Below are 17925 nucleotides of genomic sequence, written 5' to 3'. Positions count from 1 at the left end.
TTTTTTTTCACTGTCTGACTCAACAGAGGTCCTTCTGCTTTAATACATGTTGGTGGGCGGGGGGGGGGTTGCAGAGGAAGATAAAAAATATTTTAAATGAAAATTATTTCAAGTCAACTGTTTTAGTTTCCTTCATGTTTTATATGGGATACTGGCTGCAGACCTGAACCTTCTTGATGATATAATACTTGAAACCCAGCTTCCCTACGCGGCCTGTCAATGTGGGCGGGCTAAGTGAGGGTGTTCACAGGTAGGTCCTCACACATCTGGAAGTAGGATGGTTCTTTATACAAGGTCTAGGCTAATGGCTATTTAAAGAGGTTATTAGCATTCCAAATAGCTCACATTTAGTGCTTTTTCACACTTTCTCTAATCTTTCCCTTTATACAGCTTGGTCCCAGGCTTTTATTAAATGTGAGGAACTGAACAGCTTTGAAATTCAAAATTAAGCACAGATGGAAAATTACCTGTATTTTTTCTATGTCTTATTCTTTTATATTCTGGGGATGCTAAAGTGTTGTATCTTTCTCAGGGTGTGCCAAAAAATTGTCAAAAATGCTTTTCTGAAAATGTCAGTTTCCCTCAAGGCATTTTTAGACTTGGGCAGCAGGGCCGGGGCATCCCCTAGAGAAAGAACTATCAGCAACAGCGGGGTAAAGGATGAGGTGGAACGCAACGAGAGGAAGAGGCTGGAGCAGCAAGGACCCACAGCTCCGGGCTTAGGGAAACAAAGACTCTGACCCCAGTTCAAAGTCCGCTGGCCTCGCGCCAGCTGAGGAAGCTCTGAACACGAGCTCACTTTTCTAAATCACTGTGAAGTAACAGCAGTACTTAGTTGTTCGGGTTGTTTGGGGACTCCCTGAGAGAATGTTTAGTCCAGAATTCATTGGTATTATTATTTTTCACCCTAGGCAGTTAAGTTAAAGTTCAAAGTACAACAAGGAATCACTAAGGAATTCCAGGCACAGAAAAACAGACACAATACAGTATAATACAGTAAATAATGTATCATACTGAATCAAACTCCAAGATCAGTTAGGTGGCTGTGTCAGTAACCTCAACGAGAAATCCATGTGTGGCCTACACTAAAGAGGTAAGAAAAGAAGTGGATACACTCTAGAAATAGTTTAGATTTAAAACATGTTAAGATCCTGTGGCTAGCTAGGGGGAAGGGAAAGATCAGAACGACACCCAAGTTTGTGAGGCAGATGAGTAACAAGCACAAAACAGAGCGAGAGAGTCAGAAACATGAACACACTCAGGATGCTCACTAGAACTACAGGACTGGAGAGTAACAACAGGCAAGACACAGCCGAAGAGTGAACAACCCTGCAAACTGCCTTACTGAACAGCTGTAGAGAGGAAACATTTGCACAGGACACGAAGATCGCAAACAGGAGGAAGCACAGGCAGTGTCATGAAATTCACGGGCAGAATTTCAAGCAGGAAAAACTGTCAAGAGTACTAAATGTAACTGAGAATTGAGCACAGGACTCAGAGTCCACGGGGGAGGGACCCCGAGGTGACACCGAGAGCGGGCACAGTGTAAGAGGAGCAGGCGGATCTGCTTTCCTACCAGGACAGGAGAGAACCGCAACACTGTTTCAGGCTCACTGTTTCCAATGGCATCCAGACACAGAAGACCAAATTCATTCAACGGGTTCACAGACACTAGTTCCTAAGTAAGTACTTCCTAGGTCCCTAACAAAGGAAGTAACCTTCTGAAACACACACCTTCTTTCCCAAAAGAAACCCTACACAGACATTTCCAAACTGTTCAGATTCTCCTGTTACAGAAGACAAAGAGACCTTAGGAGCACTGGTTCTGGGGGCTTCCAAGGTTTATCAGCTTATTGCCCACTACATTTCTCCTTATATTATTAAAAGGCAAAAATCATAGCAGTCCCCTGAAGTGCCTAACAGAGACTGTGTGCTGCTTCCCATTCCAGAAGAATAAAGCATTGCTATCACTACTCCTATCTTTCTTCAACATCTAGGTCAGTTTAAGAGCCATCTTCTCCCTGTAGATAACTGATTTTCATTCTCCTTTTGAAAGCAATGGGCTAAAATGATTCTCCTTAGTTTTGTCAATCAGATCAACACACTAGAGAAATTATTAAAGATCATCATTTCTCAAAATTTCAGTGGTCCTGAGTACAGGCAAAAAAAAAATCTTTAGATACCCATTAAGATATAATCAGCAGTCAAACTTGAAATGAGTTTTATGAAATTATTATACAAACAATTATCTTCATCTCTAGGGCAGCAGTAAAAATTACTTTTGTTATGAAAATCAAATATTTTTCTTAAATTCAGAAAGGAAGTACTTGAGATATAAATGAAATTTTTAAGGTTTTTCTCTACTATCCCAAATCTTAATAAAATGAAAATGTGTCTAGAAAAGAAACAAAATAGACATTAAAAAAAAAAACTTTCCCTGGGAATCAATGACAAAGAAATATTACCTCTAAAATCAAAGATACTACCTTACCCACAGATTTAAATAAAAGTGATAGAAAATAACACACATAAAGTGTAGAATAAGGCAGGCTACGGAATTCATGACTATCCATGCTCAATTACTGCCTGCATCAACGAGTTAATTACCATGTATTAATTACGTTGGCATTTTTATTTTAAATTGTGCTTTAAATCAAGTTTATTCTGCAACATTAGTCCACTAGTCCACACCAAAACAGTTGCAGCCTATTTTATGTAGCAGAGTAGTCAGTAAGGGTATACTTAATCAGCAGTCATTGCCAAACAAAGAATGCTTTGCCAGCCAGACAGAGCATGTCCAGCACCACTATGCAGTTATCTTTTTGCCTTTAATGAAAACCTTTAAAATACTATAAAGTGTGATACCCCATTTTAAAACCTACAATTCTATATACAAGTTTCTAAAATATATTTTTCAAAAACCTCAAAATTCAGAAACCGCAGTGACAAAGGTAATTCAGTATGTTCACAGAAAGTGAGCTGAGAGTACTACTCTCGCTCTCTCAAAAAATGTTTCTGATACAATTTTTTAGAAGAAAATATTTCTCCTGGTATGTGCTCATACAATACTAAGGAGAGTTAACATGAACAACAAAGCCACTAAAATTAAGTCCTGTACTTGCTGGTAGCAATACATATAATGAATTAAATACCTAATAAAGATACATAATTGCTCACTTAACTGGATAAAATTTTTCTCAATTTCCTTCTGCAAATTTTAATAACCAGAAAATGGATTTAGATTCATTTGTATCTTGGAAAACGGAATTTAAAATAGGCTTTTTAGCCTATTTTAGCCAACAACTCAGAGAGCTCTGGGGGCACAATGCAATACAAATTTAAGGGCAGACCCATTGGAGAAATTCTAAAGCACATCCTACTGGTGACATAAAAATTTGTACAACCTCTTGGAAAAGCAACTGGGCCAGTGAGTATTCATATCCTTTGATCTAGGTAAGTCTACTCCAGGGATTTTTTCCAAATGGAGTCTTTTTTTTGGTTTGTTTTAAGGAAGCTATTGTAAAGAGACACACAGAAATGTGTTCAATGTAATTCCACTTAAAATGATAAAAAATCAGGAGCAATGTAAAAGTAGAACAAACAAAAGACCAGGTTAATGAGGTCCAATCGACTTAGGAGAAGTATATGGCTACAAGACTTAACTCATTTTAATGACAGATACAGTCTAGTGAAAACAAAACTGTACTAACTCAGAAGTATTAGAAAATACAAGAACATAAATATAGAAAGACAGAAAAAATGAGACTACCATACAATGGTACTGTGAGGACAGAGATAACTTACTGATTTTATTACAATATAGCTTAAACAATAGAGATAGCAGAAAAGCATTTAATATAAAAATCTTTGCATGACTTGGAACAAGAAATATAGCAAACACAAGTACACTGAAGAAAACGCTCAGCTTGCATTTGGACTGATTATGGAAATGAACTTTTATACCTTAATTTCCACTACAGCAAGGGGCAACAACTTATAAAATAGAGTCTCTACCAAGAAAAATTATGATACTGACACATACTGCAATTATTTCATAAATAAGAAATGTTAATAGAGATTAGATACTTTTTTCCAGGTTTTGGGAGCCTACTTAAAGCTTTTAAAAATGTAAATCCTTTCATTTCCTGTTTCAAAAGGTTATTACTTATCTCCACCTTTGAAATGAATAGTTTGAAGAAAGCAGTTTTACTTTGCTTACATAATATCAATCTTTCTTTTTAAAAACAAAGCTAAAATTGTGACCATATGAAAAATACTGCTAAATTTTAAATATCCAAGATTTAAAGGAGGGGGATAATATTAGGGGTATCAAAGAAAATTAAACAGCTGACATTTCAGTTCTTATAAAAGAACAAATTTAAGCCTGCCACATTTATCTGTCTTTTAGCAACTTAACATCCTAGATTTAAGGAAATAGATCTCCTCAGGATGTCATTTATAAAAATTGACAAATGACTGTTCCAACAGCCAATCCAAGAGAATAGCCTGTTTTGCATGATTTTGAGTCAAAGATTTTAATGACACTCAAATTCTTAACTAAAAATAATGATTAAAAGAAAGTCAAGTTTGATTCTCTGAACACCTATTTCCTGTCCAAACAGCCCTTTTGTTCTGCTTCCCTGTTTAATTTTAATGTTCAGTTTACAGAAAAAAATAGAAACAATGACAAAACCTAATATACACAGAAGCATAACGGAGCAAAAGTATGAAATATAGGATCATTAAAAGGTTAGAACAAAAATCCTACCAACAAAACCTCCACAATTTTCTGTTTGCTTCACCTCAGATTAACTTCACTTGAAGCTGTACTCCAAAGCAACCAAACCTGAATACCAAGCTCCACCTTCTCTAATTCTAGTGGCCGAAGAGTAAAATCTCCTCCCTGTTAGTGAAACTGATAATTGTGATTGGATAAGGCTAATATCCATTATTTAAAGAACTTTTCCTTGCTAGCAGGTTAGGTTAAACACTAAAACCCCCTGGATAAGCTGGTTTCTTAAAGAAACAGTAGGTAATGTTTGTTTTCCCCTTTATACTCTTTGCTTTCTCTTTCGTCTAGGTGAAAAATTAAGTAACGCGGATGAAAATAGCAGAGGACCTTTAATTTGAAGCTTAGTGAAAAACTGCTTAAAATACATGCTTTTACCCTAAATCATTTGATACTTTTAAAGAGCCATAAAAGATAGAATCCTATTTTACCAGAGTTTACACTTTGAAAATTTTAAAAGGGTTCCAAAAAAAAAAAAAAAAATCCATTACAAGGTTTTCTTAGGAGGTACAGTATTGGCATCTTCTCTGAGATTTACAGAGAGGTCTATGTGTGAAAATGCACAGCGCTAAGTACTAATTGCGAAAGATGCACTCCTAAGCTACTCATCCTGAGCACCACAGCACAGCACACTTTCAGTGACATCAGAGATTACATTTCTACCTAAAGCTGAGGGGGAAAAATAAGCAGAAATATTATTTCTATATCAGTACATTTAGCAGCCTGGTATTGTATGTTTTGCCAAAGCTACTCTTTTGAAATTGCAAATAGGAATCTAAAAGAGAAAGACAACTTATTAGGATATAAAGTTTGTTTTTATTTTTTTATTTTGTTTTTTGCTGGGCTGGAGATCCAGCCCAGGGCCTAATACACACAAGGCAAGCGTGTTAGTACTTAGCTATATCCCATGCCCCAGGTATATGGTTCAGAAAGGTTAATTTTCTAAACTTTTTAAAAGGAGGGGAAACTAGTGTGTACCCAATTAAAAGTAGAAAGGGCACCCTAAGGTGCAGATAAAAAGTATATTCCTCTAAAATACTCCATAAGCTACTTTAAGTGGTATTTTTACTACAGAGATTCTAAAGTGATACTAGAGGTGCTCTGATTTTTTAAACAAAAGACACTTTTTCACTTTGTACATAACTAAGTTTGCTACATTTTATATATTCATGTTTTAATTAGAACTGCATGATTTTCACTTTTCTTAATTTTTAAAATTTTTATTTCATTTTATTTTTTGTGGTGCTGGGGATTGAACCCAGACCCTGTGCAAGCCAGGCACTCTGAGCTCCACCCCCAGCCAGAATTCCAACTGCTTCAATTTTACAGCTTGGCATTCCAAATATTACTCTGACATTAATCATTATTTAAGTGACTCAAGAGCATTTAAGTACAATTTAACCTACATCAAATTTTTCACTATAATTCATCAAATACTAAATTAAAACAAAATTAAAGGAAGTGACTTCTTAAATATACTTTCAATAAATTTATGTATTAAAGAAAATGTAACAGTTTTCAAAATTCAAAACTTTGCAACTTTTTTTTTTTTTTTTTTTTTTGTCAGAGAAAACTCTGAACACAAAGCCAACAAAACTGTTTGGAACACAAAAAGAAGTCTTTGTATCAAACTGAAAATTCACATAATTCCAACTAGACATGAATATGGGGCAAAATCATGCTGAAGCCCTAACAGCTGCATAATCTATTATGTCCTTTAAGTGGACAAGTTGAAAGAGCCAATTCACAGAGATTTGGTCCCAAGATCCTTTGCAAGGGTTCACTGCTTTGAACGTCCAGCACTTCCCGAGTCAGGTTCAGGTTTTCCTGCCACTGTGTGGACACTCTCGCAGAGCAACACTGAAGCAAGAGATGCACAGGAGCCAGCAGCAGAAAGAACTGGAGTTTTCAGTTAACAGCGTGAGACTTGGAGAAAACACTTAGAAGGCCGAAGCCTTTTAAAGGTTAGCAGGAAGAGATGGCAAATAATTTAATCTTAACATTTGCCAGCATAAAATCAGATATAGGAACCAAATGAACCTTGATATCAATTTTTCACATAAAATTTAATCACTTGCATGAAACACACATTAATATATAACATTAAGACCACTCTCAATCCATAGAGAAAAGAAGTGTGATACAGACTAGCAATTCCAGATTATTCAAAGATCTCCCAGGTGAGAATTACCATTTTAGGTAGCACACAGGCTAAAATCAAGAGTGTTTTATTCTACTTCTAAAGCAGTCACAGAAGAAAACAGCAAAAACAAAAATGAGCGAATCAAACCATAAACCAAACAACACAGACCACAGAAAGACAAAGCAGTGGCTTCCCAGGAACAAGGCACCTGCACAGGCCTCCAGGACTCCCTGATGGTGGCTGACACACCACTGTATGTACAGGAGTACTGGATATTCCTTTCCTCAGCCCAGAGGTTCCCCAAACACATCAGGAAAAGAACAATTTAGAAGAGAAAAAGTCTCTGAACAACTTGGCCCCACTTTACTGTTGTGGTTTTTTTTACTTTTTTTTTTTGAGACAGGATCTCACTGTGTAGCTCCAGCTGGCCTTGAACTCACTATGCAGCCTAGGCTGGTCTCATAATGGATGGGATCCTCCTGCCTAAGCCTCCCAAGTGCTGGAATTACAGGTGAGCACCAGCATGCCCAGCCAACTTTACTTTTGATTAAAGAGCCACTATACAAATAATACCTAGACTATTAGGAAAACTTTTGGTAGACTATATACAGAGCAAGGCAAAATCATATAATGTTAATGAACTAAGAACAGCTCAAACTGTTCTTCCTATAACAGAATAAATGCTGGGCATTCTCTCTGGATCCAAATGATGGTTTATACATTACTATAAAAGGTCATGCTAAAATCAGCTAAATGTGACTGGGATCAATAAGAATAAAGTCTGAAAACCACCATCTGAGGGGTAAGAATAACTTACAAAAACTATTTCCTTGGTAAACAAATACTGCCTACGAAAGTGAGTTTTCAGTTTGCAGTCCCTGGTGTGCATCTTCAAACTCTCCATAGGAAACGACCGCACAGGGTGTATATGGGGTAACAGGTAAGGGGCTTGTTCAGCAAAACACTCAACATAAGTTCAGTGAACTTTACAGTAGCACAGAAATAAGAAAACAAACCAAACTGACAGGAAAGAGTAAGAAATAGTAAATGGCTTTGCTTTAGGTCTAGAACAACAAACAAGGTTAACAATAAACACAAATTAAAAGAAACATCACAGCAGTGAGACAAAAGTAGAAAGGAAAAGCACTTGTAGCCTTCAAGCATTAAGACTTAACGGTCATAACCTTTCATGTGCTCAGTGACATGTGAAGTCAAACTGCTACACAGAAAAGGAACGGGAAGCCAGGGATGTAGCTCAGCACCACGGTGCCTGCTCAGCAATGCGCGGTTCTGAGTTTGAATCCCGGCACACCCCCCCCCCCCACGAAATGAGCAGGCAGTACACTGGCAGACTGTATTTCCCTTCTCCTAAGTCACCTAAAAGAATATTTAATATTGTTTATCAAAAAAGGAAAGCATCTTTCTTGACAATCTTTAATTATAATAATAAAGAAAGCTAACAATTCTGAAAAACTGATAGGTAACTATCGCCTGTCAATTAAACGATGATGTTCAAAGTCAAGAGAGTCATTTTATTCACTCACCACTTTGTGCTGGGTACTTTTACCTATATTGGATACCACCAACAACAAAAGGCACAGTCCCCACCCTGGTGCAAACGTCTGGCCTATGTCAGACCGGCACTACACAAATGTACTGGAGGTCACATTAAAGTAAACTGTAAAATTAATTATTATGTACTTCATGTAATTCAATATATTCAAAATATATCATTATGGTATATATAATTACTATTTTTAAAACTGATATTTTGTTTTATACTAAAGTTCATACTTTATAGCACACTTCTATTCAAACTTGCCAGGTTTATTTTAAGTTAAAGTACTGTATGGTAGACATCAGCCACAAGGCTGTAAATTAGGAATAATTCTGACAACCAGAGAAGGCTTCCTGTCTCTCCTGTCTAATACAATAGCCAGTCGCCACACCTCCCTAACAGCACCTGACTAATAAAAGCATGGGACTAATAAAAATGAGGAACTAAATTTTTTATATTATTTAATTTTAACTCATTAAAAAGCTGTAAGTAGCTAGTAACCACCAGATTGGAAAATACAGCTATGATGTCTGTGCGGGAAGCACAGACATTACACACACATAGACATACAGAGAATTGCAACTTTTACAAATTTCTACAAAAGAAACGCCAATATGAAATAAATCCATAGAGCCTAACTTATTCTACAGCGTCAAAGAATGATTCTTCAAAGAAACACAATTAATCAAAAGACCAGCATATGCAAAGGTTGTAAGTAGAGAAAACTGAAAATTCAGTAGAAATGAAAAGTATCAGAGGGAAAAATAATTTTTTTTTTTTACCATTTTTGGGAGTCTGATTGAGATCACAGACTTAAAATGAGCAGAAGGGCGGAGCGAGGTGGAGGTCCTTCACCACATGGATACAAAGGTGCCCAGTGTAAGTTTTCCATAAGGAAGTGTACCCTGCTCTCCTCACTGAAGAGATCCAGGTCATTCCAAAGTTCTGTCACTTCGAAATCAGGTCACAGACTGGTGCTACCGTCTCCCCTCCCTGAGCGGCTTTCTCCACCTCTGTCACGATCCTAGAACTCAGAAGCACACTATCAAATTTTCTACCCAGGACAACTATGGGGCACCAATCCAGCTAGAAGATTGGGGGGGGGGGCTCAAAACTGTCTGTAAAGCAGTACTAAAAAAATTTAACCAAAAGATGTGCTTTGCTACTATTTTTTAAAATGCTCCAACAGATCGGGAAAGCTGAATAAGCTTCTAAATCCACCTCAGACCACTGACTTCACACTACTTCTCAGCCGCTCCCAGGACGCGCAGCACCCACTTCTTGCCAGCCCTTGTCAGGATGTGCAGTATCCTTCCTCCTCGTGAGCCGCCTGTCTTCCCCAGGGCCTGTAAACTCCTTGCAGACACAGGCCAGGCCTTATTCCCTGCTGTGTCCTCTGCACTTTGTGCAGTATCTAGAAGGAGCAGGTGTGCAAACTGTTGACAGAATGGAAAGTGCAGCCTCAGGGACTTGCACACACACACACACACACACACACACACACACACACACGTAACATAAACTGGGTGTAGCTCTGCGGCAGTGACTCCCTAGCAGGAGTGGGGCCTCAGTCCTGTCTTAGCAACTACAAATTGGGGGCAGGGTGAGGTGCACTGCTACCAAACCTGTACTACAGTAAAAACAGAAAAGAGCCATGTACATGTGTGCTGAGAGTATCATAAGGGTAGTTTTATTTTAAGGGAACAAGAGAAAGATTATTTTTTTAAACAGGGCAACATTACTTGCTTCATCATTAGAGTAAAATAAATTATTCCACTTCACATATTATGTAAAATCAGAACAAAGATGTGGAAAATGATCATAAAAAGAACTAGAAGAAAACACATATGACTAGACTCTTAAATATAAAAGCGAAGTAGAAACCATAAAAAAATTAAAATGTATGAAAAACTCAAGGAAACTAGGAAAGGAAAGAAAAAATGCAATCAAGTAAAAGATGAAGAGTAAGGAAAATTATGATAGTGTTTAGCAAAAGGATTGTGCCCTACATAAGGTAAATAAAAAGTATATCACATATATAAACCACCTCAAAATGGACAAACGTGCATTAGAAAACACCGGGTACCCATCTCTCCAGGGACTGTCATAATTAAAGAAACATACACATCCTATGAAAAGGCGAGACAACCTGGAAATGTGCATTCTCTTATGGATTTTGATGTTTTTTTGCCATACTGAACTCAGGGCCTCATGCATGCTTGGCAAGTGTGCTTCCACTGAGCTCTATCCCTGGCCCTTTTTAAATTTTGTGAGTTGGTCAGGCTAGCCTCAAACATGTGATCCTCCTTCCTCAGCCTCCAATAGCTGGGATTATAGGCGTACACTACTACCATGCTTGGCTTCTCTCAAACTTTACAGTGAAATGTCGATCAGAGGTTTCCTGAGACGGAAGGATGGGATGGGTTGTCTCAGTATGTTGCTGGGGTTAGTCTCAAACTCCGGGGTGCAAGGGAACCACCGCCACAGCCTCTGAGAGCTGAGGCAGTAGACACCCAGCACTGGTCAAACACGGTTTAACAATACTTAGGGAGAAGGTTTAAAAACAGTTCACACGCACTGACTCAGCAATTATAAGACAGACCCAAATCCTAAAAACGCTGTAATGAGACATAGAGAGAAAGACCTAATCCAAAGATGACCTCCACTCTATAATAACAGAAACAGAGGACATGAGTAATTAATAATGGTACTTCTGTAAGATGACATGCTATGTACTTGTTAAAATTCCTATTTTTAGTATCTTTGGATCTAGTAAACATGAGGCAGTCCCTGCCCTCAAGCAGTTTTACACAAAAACAGGGCACACAGAAAAATAACCAAATAAATAGTTTCAGGTGACAGTTTCTATGAAGAAGCAATGCAGTGGTCAGTGAGCGACCCCTCTGAAGGAGTGACATCTGACGGTGCTCTCTAAAGAAGGAACAATTTAAGGAAATAAGCTTTGCATGCTTAAGAATCTCAAAAGGTTGGGAGACTGAGGCAGGAAAATCACTGCAAGTTAGAGGCCAGCCTGGACTACACTGAGCTCAGGGCAGCCTGAATTATACAGTGCGATCTTGTCTCAAAAAAGCAGAACAAACAAACCCAAACTCAAAAAGCCAGGATTCGGAGGAGAACGGTAGCCGAGTTACCTGGGTAGCAGGCTCAACCTGAGCTGTCTTGGAACAGCTCTGCCCAGCTCAGTAACCTCGAGTCATAGTGATTACCAAGCACTTGAAACTCAGCCAGTCTTGAACTGAGATGTGCTGCCAGTACAAATAACAGATTAAAGAAAGTAAAGTATTTTACTACTAGTCTCTTATACTGATTATATGTCGAAAATAATCACGTTTTGAGTAATACAAAACGTATTTCACCTGTTTACCTTCTTTACAATGTGGCTATCAAAAAACCTGAAATTACCCAGCGATTCCCTTTTGTGGCTTGCAATTTGTTGTTGATGTTGTTGTCTTTTGAGACAGGGTCTCGCTGCATAAGTCCAAGCTGGCCTTGCACTCACTATGTAGCTCAGGCTGGCCTCAAACTTGCAGCAATTTTCCTGCCTCAGCCTCGTGAGTGCTGAGATCATAGGTCTGTGCCACCACAACTGACTGCAACATATTTTTATTAGCATCACTAGTCTGGGGTATATAAACCACAGTAAAAAAAAATTGTATTTTATTTTGTGTACTGAAATCTACTGAAAAGCCAGGTGCGGTGACACACATATGCAATTCCAGTTATTTAGGAGGCTAAAGCAGGAGGATGGCAGGTCTGGGCAACTTAGCAAGTTAGGGAGATCCTGTCTCAAAAATTAAAAAATAAAAAGGGGTGGGGATGTCGGCCTCACAAAGGCAGTGAGTTCAATCCCTAGTACCTCAACAAGAAGTAAACAAATAGGCTGAGCTGTAGCTCCGCAACCCCTGGTTCAATCCAACCCCTGGTTCAATCCCGGCGACGCTGGGAGAGAAAGAAAAAGGGCTGCAGGGTCTGGGCCTGGGAGCAGAGCACTCTCCCGCACGTACGCAAACACGTCCTTCCCACAAGGAGCACCCAGAGTGGACTGCAAAGGATCAACGGCTGAGGCCAAGGACACAGCCAGCTGACTACTCCTTCCATCTTATGTAAAGCAAAGGTTTAGCATGTCATATTTGGGGTAACTTCTCACTTATTCCAAACAATGTCTACAATTAACTTTTAATAGTTTACAGAGGATACAAAAACGCACAAAGACCGATGGTATACCTGACAAAATGTTAACGAAGATTAACTGTGGTAGTGTTAAGCGTGGCCTTTGGATCTTTTTAAATTTCTTACTTTTGGTAGTAAGAATTAAACTCAGAGTCTTAGAACCGAGCTATATCACCTGTTTTACTTATTTTGTGACAGTCTCCTTGTTAAGTAGTCCAAGCTAGGTTCAAACTCGGGGGCCTCCGGCTCAGCCACTTAAGAGTGCAAGGTTACACATGTGCACCCCATGCCCAACCAGGGTGGCTTTTCTTTGTATCTGTCTACTCCTCTCTAAGTCTGGGAGGAAATACACATACTGCTACTGCCCTTTTAATCAAACAAAAAATAAGTTTCTTTAAAGCAGCCTAGTAAGGCCCTCTCCAAACAATGGATCCTAGGAGTTGTCAGCAAGCTGCATACTTTCATGCTTTCACACAAAAACTGTTCAAAGCTGTCCACACAGTCATGCTACACACTGCCTCTCTTGCTACATACACGATCTCCAGAAAATTAAGGAATACTGTGCCCTAATTTGTAATTGTATGCTACTGGCATGATACAGCAGTTATACCCATCGCACACTGTGTGTCTTTCTCCAAAAGACACACAATGCAACTGCACAGTAGCATCTCAGCTCTAACGCTTTCCTTTAAATTCTGCCATCTGACAGGCGCTTCTGTTAACTAAAGTTAAGCACACCGTTCACTACAGTTAAAATACACTTAGGACAGGTTTCTTCCATGAGAACTCAATCGAAGCAAAGATGTGTAATGTGCTCAAGTGTTTTCCTCTGCCTACAACTTACATCTTTTCCTTAGTTCCTTTCTTCCCTTTTTCCATTCCTCTGTCCCTGTTTCTGTCTGTCTGTCTCTCTTTCCTATGCTCTACCTCGAACCCAAGACCTGGTTCATACCAGTCCTAGTCAAGCACTCCACTGCTGAGCCCTAGCCCCAGGCCCTTCTCTCTTTCATTCTGAGAAGAATTTGGACTAGTTGCACATTTGGCCTTAACCTTGTGATCACCTGCATCAGCCTCCACGTAACAGGTATTACAGGCACGCACCACCAGGTTCAGGCAAACCTACTATTCTTGTACTGAAAAAGGATACCAAATTGTGTACACCATAGTTTCAAAGGACGAGATTTATTATGTAAAGATTAGCAGGAATCATAAGTTTCTTACGTACATGTTCAACAATGAAGAATAAATCACTATAACTACGAGTTTCTTCCATTTAAACAAAATAGGGAATCCCAATGTTCTTCATTTATTTTTTTTAATTTTATTTCTAAATGTGTCAATTTATTTAACCCCTACTGATCTAACATGTTCTGATGCAATTTACATTAAGTATTTAGAGAAGCTCTTGCACAGAAATGTTCATAAAGCACGGCTACTAAAGCCCAAAAAATAAAAATCAACAGCTTATATACCCATGACTTATGAAGACAAATACTGTCAAACACTGAAATGAACTATAGCCACACAGTTTTTTCAAATATTTTGATCGTTTCATCCCCCACTGTCCTCCCTTACACTCCCTTCCAGTTTTATCTTTTTACAGTTATGTATTCTTTTGCAGGAGTAAATATATTTTTGATTACTTTTTACATTTTTTATTGAAATATGACATACAATAAACTTCACAGACGTAAAGTGTACAAATGTGAGAAGTTTTGACATCTGTATGCATACAGGAAATTGTTGTCATCAAGTAAATTCATCAGCTGCTAAATCTCTCCCCTTAAGGCTCTGTGATTCCCACCTTCCGTAAACATACTTTCAAAATGTAAGAAAAAAAAAAATTGGGACAACCTGTTTTGGAAATTTAAATCTTCACCTTGATTCCCGGTACAAAAAAAAAAAAAAAAAAAAAAAACCCCAAAATCAAAATATAAATCCAGTTCAAAATACAAATCTGGTTTGAAAAAAGGAGTTTGATCTCCACTCCCCGGGCATGGAAACTACTAAGGCTACCAGCTTTCCAATCGCTGAGAAAAGGTTCCCAGAAAGGTCCCGGCGCCCGGGAGTCCCGAGTCGGCACCGGAAGCAGCTTCTCTGGGCAGGGGTGCCCCCACCCCGCGTCACGGCGTCTCCGAGAAAGCAAACGCCTTCGGACTACACAGGCACCAGAAAGGCGGACACGCACCGCCACGCCACAGGGGCCCCGCGCCTCGCGGCTCCCCACTCACTTCCGGCCCGCGGGACCCGGGGCTGGGGTCCTCTGACCCGGGCGGGGGACACGGGAGGCCAAGTGGACACGAGGGGCCCGGGTCTGTGCCTCGCCCTGGGCGCTCGAGCAGGACACGAGGCGGGCAGGGGTCCTCGCCGCAGCGGGCGTGGGGGACACTAGTGGGCCGCCGGCCGCTGGCCTCAGGCGGGGCAAGGATGGCCCGGGCTCCTCGCCTCTGCCCCGGCGCTCTAGGGGACTCGGACCCGCCCCACCCGTGGAGGCGAAGGCGGCGCGCGACTCGCTGCTCACCTGACGGCGGCCTCTCCGCCGGACGCGCCCGCCGCCGCCGGTCGCCGCGGTGAGTGGGCAAGGTGAGGCCGCGCACCCCGCTCGCCCGGCTGTTTACTAAACTTTTCTGGGTGGCCGCGGGGCCGCTGACGCGCCGCGGAGAGCGCAGGGATTGGCCCGCCGAGCGACGCTCGCCGCCCGCAGCCCGCAGGATTGTGACCTGGGGGGCGGGGCTGGAAGCGGGGACAAGGGCGTGGCTTGGACGACAGCTGCGGCCATTGGCCTTGGCTCGGAAAGGGGCGGGGCGAGGCTCCCTGCAGTCCAACCCCAGACCGCCGGCCTCGAGTGGCGCTCCGGCGGTGGTGCAGGCGCAGGTTGTGCTCGTACCCTCGGTCCGGCCTTCCGCGAGGCGCAGTCCAGCTGCACTCCCCGCGACAGTGAGGCGGGGGCTCCCGAGTTTGCGCCCTCGAGCTGCGAGGTTGGGGGCGCAGGTGGGGTCCTTCTCTGCGCAGTCTGTTAATATTTTAAATTTCGCAGCTTTGTTAGTGGTGAGGGTTTTGCATTATTTTTGATTTTTTAAAATCGCTAACGCTTGAACAGTGTTCTGTGCCCTATAAACATATGTGCATACAGGTGATGATTCACCCAGCAGCTCCACGAGTTTGGCCAGGTGGTGTTTGTGTCGCGTAGCGCAGACGATGCTGGGAACGAAAGCTGTTGAGTTGCCGGAGTCACAGGGCCGCGGGGAGCACAGCCGCTTGTCAATCTGCGCTGGGAGTTAGGCTCTTAATCTTCGCGTCGGTCCTCGTCCCAGAGCCTCGCAACAGAAATATGCATTGCTAAAGACTGGGACAGAGTCTGACCTTTGGCTTTCAAAGTCAGAGGAGTCAAGCTCCTGTCCTTGGATCACCAATGCCGTCTTTTTGTGGGTTGCAAGTATTAGAGTTTATTTCCTAACATCTCTGTGTTGGGCCTTAAGTTTTCACAGTTGTAGGAAATTCAAACATCAAGAGAATTTAGGATACCACCTGGCATGTTGAGATGAGGATTTGGCTTATAATAATGCAAATAATTATAATTTTGCTGTGTATACCATTTGCTCAAATGTGTATTTTGTTACTAAATTAAAATAATCTACGGTACAAAAACATTTCAGGATTTTTGTGATGACAACATATTTTGTCTGTCAAAGAGGACTATGCAAAAGGCGAAACTCCTTGATTGAAAAAAATGTTGCTTTACTGCCATGTCCAAAATGGAGCAGTTGGGATGGCACATGCCTACAATCCCAGCATTTGGGAGGCCGAGGCAGGAGAACTGAAAGTTTTATTTTGTTTTGTTTTAAGAATGGCAAGTTGGAGACCATCTTAGACTATATAGTGCAACTGTCTCAAATAAAAAGTGAAGAATAAAGTTTTGCCAATTAACGTTCATACTCTTCGACTTACCATCATTTTTTAAAGTCTTTTGTACCTGAAAACACTGTCAAAAAGAAACAGTCACTGTCTAGTAAAAGCTACACTCCCTGATTACTTATTATCTTTCTGGCCCTGTACTAAGCATTTATATTATTTATTTGATGAAGATGTAATTAAATACACATGTAAATATAGTCACATGATTTTTGACAAAAATATAAAAGTAATTGCAAGGCATTGGGGATTTAGCTCAGTGGCATAAGCACCTGCCTGTCAAGCGCAAGGTCAATCCTCCATACCAAAAAAAAGTAATTGCAATTTAGACACAATAGTTTTTCAACAAATAGTGCTAGAATAATTGGTCATCCATATGGGGAAAAGTATACCTAGTCACAGCCATTATGTCTTTTACAAAAATTAACTTAAACTGGATTATAGACCTAAATATAAAATGCAAAGCTTATAAAACTGCTACCAGAAAATTCATTTTTTGAGTTTTGCTGATGGGTTTTTAGACATAACAGAGAAAGCATAATCTATGCAAAAGTACGTGTTATACTTGATTAAAATTAACTTTTAAACAGCATGGTAAGCTATGCTGTAATCTCGGCATTCTGGGGGGCTGAGGCAAGGAGGATTGCAAGTTGGATCTCAGACTAGATAATTTAACAATTTAATAAGGTCCTGTCTCAAAAGAAAAAACAAAATTTCAAAAGAACTGACATTGTTACTCAGTGTGAAGGCCCTGGATTTAGTCCCTGCTCTCACAAAACAATAATAACCTTGGCTGCGTGAAGGACGCTAACAGTGAAAATGAGGGAGTGAGGCAGGAAATATTGGCAAAATACATACTGATAAGGACGTGCAAAGAACTCTTTAAAAACTCAACAAAAGACAAACCCCCCAAAAGGAAGAAAATTATGTCTTTTTCTTTTTTTTTTCTTTTTTAAAGACAAAGTCCTACTATGTAGCCCAGCCCTGAGTCAGTTTTGGAAAGCTAGGATTATAGGTGTGTACCACCATGCTCAGTGTAATTGTTTTTCAAGTAGGCAAAATACTCACTTAAAAGACAGAAACTTCAGCAAAGAATATGTAGAGATAATAAGAATGTGAGAAGATACCCAATGTCATTTGACTATAGGAAAATTTCAATTAAAATCGGAGTTAGGTACCACTGTGCACTTATTAAAATGGCTGGAATAATCCAGGTGGAACTGGGTTGAATTTGTGTTGGAGACATCCTTGTATGCTCATATTTAAGGTGAGCTACAGATGGGTGCATAGGAATATTCGTGTATGTGCACATATGTGTGTATTAGGACATGC

The 17925-nt window shown here is 40.2% G+C and overlaps 1 protein-coding gene and 1 long non-coding RNA gene across 4 annotated transcripts in view; one reads left to right on the top strand and one right to left on the bottom strand.

Moving 5' to 3' along the window:
* Window positions 1–15379, bottom strand: part of Zfand6 (zinc finger AN1-type containing 6) — a 62790-nt gene extending 47411 nt beyond the window's left edge. The window contains exon 1 of one of the 3 annotated variants that reach the window (XM_013152506.3): window positions 15203–15379. The gene's annotated coding sequence lies outside the window, so the exon portion shown is untranslated. Of the gene's footprint in view, window positions 1–4768; window positions 4883–15202 lie in introns of those variants that run through there. The other 2 variants (XM_003461466.5, XM_013152497.3) reach the window with 2 other exon arrangements.
* A 159-nt stretch (window positions 15380–15538) lies between these two features.
* LOC134476229 (uncharacterized) lies at window positions 15539–16315 on the top strand. The gene is made up of 2 exons (XR_010047801.1): window positions 15539–15672; window positions 15815–16315. It is a non-coding gene; the product is annotated as an uncharacterized LOC134476229 (long non-coding RNA).
* The last annotated feature ends 1610 nt before the right edge of the window (window positions 16316–17925 follow it).

The sequence above is a fragment of the Cavia porcellus genome, unplaced genomic scaffold (genome assembly GCF_034190915.1).
Source record: "Cavia porcellus strain 051 isolate PalLab524CR breed Dunkin Hartley unplaced genomic scaffold, mCavPor4.1 scaffold_6, whole genome shotgun sequence".
Classification (NCBI taxonomy): Eukaryota; Metazoa; Chordata; class Mammalia; order Rodentia; family Caviidae; genus Cavia; species Cavia porcellus.
Note: the sequence above shows the minus strand (reverse complement) of the source record. Positions and strands in the feature narration are given on the sequence as shown.